The sequence below is a fragment of the Austrofundulus limnaeus genome, unplaced genomic scaffold, assembly GCF_001266775.1.
Source record: "Austrofundulus limnaeus strain Quisiro unplaced genomic scaffold, Austrofundulus_limnaeus-1.0 Scaffold2553, whole genome shotgun sequence".
Classification (NCBI taxonomy): domain Eukaryota; kingdom Metazoa; phylum Chordata; class Actinopteri; order Cyprinodontiformes; family Rivulidae; genus Austrofundulus; species Austrofundulus limnaeus.
In genome coordinates this window covers 4,864-13,299 of record NW_013954955.1, presented here as the reverse complement: position 1 = coordinate 13,299, position 8,436 = coordinate 4,864, and the positions used below count along the sequence as shown (strand labels likewise).

At 37.5% G+C, this 8,436-nt stretch overlaps 1 pseudogene; it reads right to left on the bottom strand.

The window, feature by feature from the left end:
* Positions 1–1,108: 1,108 nt before the first annotated feature.
* LOC106511153 (lipoma HMGIC fusion partner-like 4 protein pseudogene) lies at positions 1,109–1,404 on the bottom strand (annotated as a pseudogene).
* Between the last annotated feature and the right edge of the window lie 7,032 nt (positions 1,405–8,436).

The window sequence follows — 8,436 nt, the reverse complement described above, 5'->3', positions numbered from 1 at the left end:
GATCCAGCACTCAAAGCAATTTGGCTGAAGATACTGAGGTCAGATTAGAATGTATTCATTTTTCAACAGAGCAGATGTTGCTCACGGAAATGAAAGTTGGACTTTTTTTTTTTTTTTTTACCTTTGGCCACACTATATAAGCAAAACTGTTACCATTTTATTCATGACAGAGGTGTTTTCTAATCCTGGTCTTCTTGGACCAGTATCCTACATGTTATAGGCTTTGTTCATATGAAAACACAGGTTTTCCAAAACAATTTGTTTTCTTATTGTTTATAAAACTATTCTCAGAAACATGGCACTGCATCTAGAAATATCTTTATCCATGTGCAAAAATGCATAAAATCAGTGAAGGTGATGTAGCTACACCACGCCTGTATGTGTAGCTGCTGCTACCAACATGCACCAAAAACAGGAAACAAGGCTTGAAGCATATGCTAGCACTCTGGTTTACAAACTGTAAACACCAAACTTAAAGTCTGTAATGTCACGTGTGGAGTTCCTCAGTGTTCTGTACTTGGACCACAGTTATTTATGTTGTACGTGAATGACGTTGTAAATGCGTCGGGACTTTTTAGGTGTGTTTTGTTTGCAGATGATACTACATTTATTTGTTTGGATAAAGATATAGAACCAATGATGGAGATGATGCAGACAGAATTTGTAAAAGTGTTGTACTTCAATCCAAGTAATATTACGGAATATTCTGGAGATTGAAGTTAAAAGTTCCAGATCAATGTTTATGTTTAGGAGAACGACAAAAGTTCTGTTGAATAAATCTGAAATAGAATAATGTGCATCATATGAATTGTTATTTGAGAAGAATTAGATACTTTTGTTTTGTTGTTTATTTTNTGCTGACGTGACAGGTACAAGCTGGTTTAGAAAACACATTTGAACTTGGTCACAGTTCATTCTGAAAGTGCCATGCTGCAATGACATGCTACATGGCAATGCACACTTGTTTTTACATCGTAAAAACCCATGTCTAGTTTTATTTGTGATTTATATTTTTTATAGAATTTGTTTTGTTTTTAAATAATAAACAAATATAATCCAAAGTATGAAAATGAATTGATTTCATACATTTTGTCATTGCTTTGCTCACCTTTGTTGTCCGTCTGCAGATCATCAAGATAAAAGTCTGTCTGCCGGTTTCCCAGGACGAAGGCCAGGAAAGAGAGGATGAGGGCATCCAGGATGCCCATGATGGCCAGCATGTAGGCCCAGCGTACGGAGCAGTTACCCAGGGAGTATTTCCCCGACTGCTCCCCGCACATGTCCTGGATCACCTCTGCGTCCCACCCGTCGGGGAAAATCATGCAGCCCAGCACCAGGCACACTCCTGCAGGAGCAAACAGGAAGACAATTACAGCATTAAAGTTCCTGTGACATGCATATCTATGAAATACAAAAAGTCTGTGAAAATATTTTTGTAGCGCCAAGTCACAACATACGTTGTCTCAGGGCACTGTACATGAAAAAAGAACAATCTAAAGAAGAAAGCAGCAGATTGTGTTGAATCACTTCATCACAGTCTCCCATCCTGAGCAGACAGTGGAGAGGAAAAACTCCCTGCTAATCAGGAAGAAACCTCCAGCAGAACCAGGCTCAGGTTTACATTCAGACATTACCCTTTGACATCACGTCCTGTTACTTCACATCCAAATACCTCAACAGCTGTTCATCTCAGTGACGTGAAATCTTTTTTACAATATGTTTTCAATGTTATCTTTCCAAAAAATACATTCACATTTATTACAAAAATTCAGTGTCACAGGCACTTTAAAGCAGACTAAAAAACAGGAAAGTACAGAAATCTATTTTTTAGTATGCATGTATTTACAAAGTGAACTTTTAAACAGACATGTTTATTATGAGTACATTTACTCTGTTACAGTACTTAAGCAATTTTCTTTCAAGATTTGTTATTTTACTAAGTGTTATTTTTAATCAAAGTTTTTGTTTTTATTTCTTTACATGCCACAGCCCTGTACAGATATAACTGAAAACCCTAGGCGAAGGCACCAGAGCTTTTGTGCACGGTCCATCCGTGTCCCAACTATCACTCCTGCGAATCCATCAGCCCCGAGAGGAACCCCTTCAACACAGGAAGGTCTTTGTTTTTGTTAATAAAATATTTGTTTGAAAAAAGACAAACAGGTAAGTATTGTTCTATTTTTTGTTGTTTAGATGGGGGTGGGAATATTTTTCTTAAATTTGTTGGTTCCAGATGTAGATTTTGGAGTTTTGAATCAGGTAAGTATCCTGGATTTAGTAAATATCCAGGTTAATTTGAGGTGTTAGGACCCTGAGGTTAGGGTTAGGGATGGAGGTAAGGGGGAGGGTTAGAAATTAGATGTTAGGGTTGCATTTAATGTGAATAAATGCAACAGAAGTTCTGAAATTCAGTTTGAAATCACTGCAGCAGTGATGAGAGTTTACGACACAGTAAAACCACATGAAATACGTCATATTTTACATGCGTCATTTTCAGGAAAATGCACAGAAATTAGGTCCAATCTCATTTTTTAAGTACATATAAGGTATCCACAGCAGGATATCTTCTGGAAATATGGGGGAGGCGGTGTGGGAGTGAATGTCTGCATAAAGCATACAGGAGGTAGAACATAATGCAGAAAAAAACGATGTGGAAATCGCTGTTTTTCTTTGCAGCGTGTCGAGAATAGCAGATAAGGCTCCATTTTTCTGTATTAATGCCACACGTATCAGAGTATCCATAATAATGAGGCGTTAGTGGAAAGCAACACACGGGTCAGCAGAAAAGAGAATGGAGCAGGAACTCCTACTGGCATGAAAAATTGAGAGGAATAGATCACGTGCGAAGCAGGAGTGCAGACAGCACGCACTGCAAAGCCCTTCAGGGAAGTGCATCCGTGCAGTTTCAACACTACAACAAAAAGGGTAATCCATACTTTGCACCTGCTCATTCATCAAACCGAGCATCTCCGGGGAGCTGATTTTGCCGTGCTCCGTGCTCACCAGCACTGCATAACGAACAGTCATCTTTTACCTCCGGGGGCTCTAAGGAAAGCTCCACTGAGACATGAGGGACATGCGTGGAGAACGTCACACCAAATCCTCCTTTCAGACCAGACAATTCTCCAATTTTACACAGCCACCATCTTTTTTGTGACACACATGAAAAATCACTAAGCTATCATTTAAACCTGTAAATATATATATATATATATATATATAAGGTTCAAACTATGGAGCCTAATTAGTGTAAAAAATGTAAATATTTAAATATATAGTCTGGAAGTAATGTTCTGTTAAATATAGTTAGTGGTCACAAGTTTGGTTAAAATTTCAGAAATCTTTCAAGGCTAAGTTAAATGGGGCAAAATCCCCTTTTTTAGTTGGTAAATACATTTTGTTGTGAACTTAAAGAGTCTCTAGGAGGCAGAAACGTTCTATTTAGTCACTCCTGGTGCTGCAAAGATACCTTTATATTCTGTTTGGGTCAGATTTTGCAGGATGTTCAGTTTTCTCTAAATTTTTCTGATGTTTTCTGAACTATTATGTCAAATTATCTGCAACAGAATGGCTAAATTAGGGCTGGACTTACCGACTACAATTTGGTGGTCTCTGGTTCTGGGTCAGACTCTGGCTCTAACATGTAAAGCTGGATGAACAAGTCTTCTGTTGTTGACATCTTTTAATTAAAATGTAAGTAAAACGTCTCTGCACTGCTAGAAAACGTAACCCCCCTCTCTCAAACTGGAGTAGAGCGGTCTGGAAGCCGGAGGTGGGCGGGGCTTTAAAGAGGACCCATCCCAACCCCCTCCAAACAAAACAAAAAACTAATAATAAATATATATTTTTACTTAATATGATTATTATTCAATACAACAAAATAAATTTAAAAAGTGAAAGATAATAATGTGTCCTGCCCATGAGCTGTTGGCTCTAAGTAACTGTGACCCCCTGAGTAGTTCAACTGAATAACCCTGTATTAATGTCTCAAAATAAGATGCTTTAAAGCCAACATTGACCATAGACTACATCTCCCATAATGCATGTCGATTATTCACCTGTCGAACAGTTCAGAATTCAAGATGGCAGCTGCTCACCACAACTCAACAGTGAGTAACACTCTTTTACTTTTAACAGTATTTCTGTTTTATTTATTTCACATTTAGTCAGTCGTGCATGTGGTACTTTTCAGTGTTTATAAGAGGATGTGTTAAAACAATGTTTCTATGCAGAAAATACCCGGTTGTTGTTTGTTAGCCACGCTCAGCCGAGGTGTACAGGAGAGTAAAACCTAATATGTGGTTGAAATGTAAACCAAAACAAAGTTTTAGTATATTCTGTGTCAACATAGAAAATCTTTTTGTTAAAAATAAAATAGGATTTTTTTAAAACACTTTTTTTATCTGTTCACATAGAAAACGACAACACGTGGACATGATGCTAACAAGGTTAAAAACTGGATTTTTAATGTGGGTGGTTTCTATGCAATTAAAGGCAGAACAAACTTTTTAAAGATTCTGCCAGTGCTGACAGCAACTAGAGCAATTCAATAATTATCACCCCACTCTGAAAGGCAAAAGGACACAATAATGTTTTTCCCAGGTTTGTGTTTGTGAGTTTTTTTGTGTCTGTCTGAAACCAAAATATCTCACGATCCACTGGATGATTTTTTTAAAGAAGCTTTCAGAAAATAATCCTTGGTTGTACATCTACAACTGATTAACATTTGGAGTCGACAAAAGTTCAAATGTTGCTACAGCTAATCGATTTTAGCCAACACAAAATGACTATATCTCGGTCATTTTGACAGATTTTGGAAAAATAATAGATGTGTTAGTAGCTGAAAGTTATTCACCAAAAATATTCTGATATAAAACCTAGCATGAAAATATCCCCAACAGTTACATTTCTGTAATTTCTCAACAGAATATGGTAGGCTACGATGTTTATATATTCTATAGTATTTAGGTTTTTCTTCTTCCTGCTCCCATTTCACTCATGCATAGTAAGTGTTACAAGACAATATGTTTGTATGTTAAAGATGATGTCGGGTGTGTTGTCTTGTGTTTTCTCTATATATTTCACATATCTTCTAATGTCTCTTTCGCTCTTTTCCATTACATTTCACTTTTTTTCTTCTCTTTCCTTTTCTTCTTTAAAAAAGTTGCTGATGATGAAGAAAATAAGAAACTAATATTCAGTTCTGCTTTCTATTGAAGTGGCTTAAAAAGATGAAAATTGTTGAATTGAGTGAATAAACTGATTGATTGATTAGACGTGCAACGATACAGAAAATTTGTGATTTGGTTTGATTTGTTTTTGATACACAAAGAGAAATGTCCATGTCCTTCTGAAACTTCCTGCATTTGCCAATGTTTATGGGGCTCAAAAATGATCCAATCTTTTTTATTTTTCATGTTCTGAAACTTTAGTTTTGCCACATCCAACTGATGATGTTATATTAGCTTTTCTTGCGCCTTAGAATATGAAGTCCTTTTTTTAAAAGCATTTTTTTTAATTTGTAGGGGTGCAACTATGCAGAAATTTTTCAATTCTGGTTGATACAATCGATATCTAAGGGTTTGATTTTTTAAAAAAAAAATCAAATTTCCATGCCCTTCTTAACTTGTAATTTATTGAAATTAATTATGAATATTAAGTACAGTTTTTAAATCAAATATTGCTGAAACAGCAAGTTTCTCAGTGGATCTGCGCTCAACAAAGCAGCCTAGGTGGAGTAGTCGAACACAGATCCACTGATCCTTCAACACAGAGCATCTTCAGAAGACATGTTGATATATTTTTTAAAAATGTTAAAAATTTGATACAAGTGATAATGCACCTAAAGCACTGTATTGAAAGGTTCGATACAGATACATGTTGCACCCTTAGTTTTCACTGTATTTAAACGCTTAGCTAAAAGGTGGTTAGCAAAATGCCACCCTACAAGGAATCCTTGCCCTTTAATTTTCTCCGGGTGTTTAATTCCATCAACAGAGCTAACACTACAGACACCCAGAAGACAATAAAAAATTTGCCCGAATCTTTTGAGACAAAATCCTGCATATTTCTTGAGCTCGTTAACGCAGTGAACAAAAGAACACTTTCAGCTGAAGATGATAAATGTGAGTTTGTTCAGAGTGAAGTTCATGAGTCACATGCCTTTACTTTGTAACACTGGTGATTCCCACTGAAGCTGTTTTTCACATCTTGGCAAACCATTATGAGAAAATGGTGGGCGGTGAACTCATGGCAACAGATGAAGGAGGATATGAGATTAGTCACCACCTCTCTGTGTAAACATGCAAACACAAGTCCTATTTTAGCTCGAGATGTGCACACTTTGAAAATGTGGCTGCCGCTCTGACAATATGATTGCTGGTATAATGAGAGAATGTAATGAGTGAATACAATGACGATAATACGGTAAGTAATGAGAGAATGGGAGAGCAAAGGAAGTAATCATCATGGGAAATCATCACGTTATTAGCTTCTTTTATGACCTTTATGCAAGATATTAGCTGTGCTGAGGCATAATAAAATCATCACCTGAGTAATGAGCATCAGGTAACGTGTTTTATGGATTTTTGATGAATGTTTCCCCACTTGGCATCAAACTCAACCAAAGTTTATTGTGTGGGCTTTTAGAAAAACATGGCAGCAGAACCACACAGAGAGTCCTGATGGATGTAATATTTCAGCCTGATGGCAACTCATTTACCAGTCATTTTCCTCCATAGTAAATGTTATTTACGGCGTTCAATTGGTCTCAAAAGGCCCTGCACGTGATTTCAGCAAACAGAACATCCCTCCGTCAAGTCCAAACCAACTCAGCTAATGTTTAATCACACCCAATTTTAAAATTCAATCCAATCAAGTTACAATAAAATAGTAACTGATCTGCATATATCCGTCAAATTAAATTTAGTTTCAGGGTCGTGCTCATTTAGAAGATGGTGTAAATGTAATTTTTAATTGAATCAGTTTGTTGTAGCTCTAAATTTCTCCCAGTCAGATTAGGTGCAAGAACACCAACAATCTACAGTCATGAATGTATGAATATGTTTACTCCAGTTTTCAGATATACGTATATATAGTTTCCCTTCTCTGCTCTGTCTGAGATTTCTCCTGTAGTCGAGGATTTCTCCGGTGGAATTCCAACCGGGCAAATCAGCCAACAGAAGGAGGAGTTGTGAACAACAATGTTGATTTTCTGCGCCGTTTTAGTCCGCCTAAAGTTTAGCAACGGCAGCGGAGGAAGTGAATAAAGCCAGTCCGTGTTGACAAGGCTTACGAATTAAATTAAAGTTGTCTTAAAGCCTGCAGCTCTCGTTTACAGCCATCTCGTTCAGCTCAGTACTTCACTCCTCCCAGTAGGGGATGGTTGTTTCAGTGGTTCCCAACCTTGGTAGAATTTAGATCTCAGGCGTTTTATTCTTTTCAACTCAGTTGCCCTGAAAGTGAATAAGTAATTAAATAAATAAACCAGGTAACTAACGGCAGGTGCAGGAAGCAGCAACGTCCAAAATGCATTGTATTGTCCGAAATACATCAGAAACTCACCCAAATGAGCAAATTCTGTCAGATTCCATGTTTTGTACTGGATTCCGTTTTGTCAATTCTGTGATTCGGTCTGCACTTTCTGCGTCCTGGGACTTAGATATCCTAGTCCTATTTTTATCTATTTTTTTTTACATACCTGGGAAATTTTTCTACGTACCCCCTGTAATATGCTGGCGTACCACAAGGGGTACACTTGGGAATCACTAGTTTACAGCATGCACATTAGCTTCTTAGCTTAGCTTTTCCTTCATGATCGAGCTGGCGCACTGCATACGTCACGGCCAAACGTTAGCAATTGGGTAAATCCGATCCAATCGTTTTAAACTTCAATGCCTCCAGCAAGAAATCGCTTCTCAACAGCCGAGAGTCCAGACCCTCTGTACAGCAAAGCAAAGAACAAGGGGCTGGATTTTACCAGGGCTCCGGTGAGGCCAGGTTGCATCAGGGAGTGTATCTGCTTTAAATAATTGCAAAATCTTTCATACTGAGCAAAGCTCAAAATAAGATGATCTGTCTGAAACCCTGGCATGAACCACAGCAGGCAAAACACATTCTTTCTTGGAATTCTGTTTTTTTTTAAAGTAGAATAAACAAGGCGTTCACTCATAGTATTAACCAATTAAAAACAAATAACTCGTTTGGTGATTTCATTTACCGTCTATTTTTTCTTGGTGTAAGATGAGCCATGAGAGCACTAAAATATAAATGCGTTACACTGCAGGAAGTGTCTTTATTTGGAAAAACAGTTGTGACCATATGACACAGCCTCTCCTCTCCTCTTCCCTCTTTCCGTTCTCCATCTTCATCGCAAGCATTCAAGTGGGCACAGCCAGACTAAAAATAGCCTCCACCTTCCCACAACCCGAGAAAAGC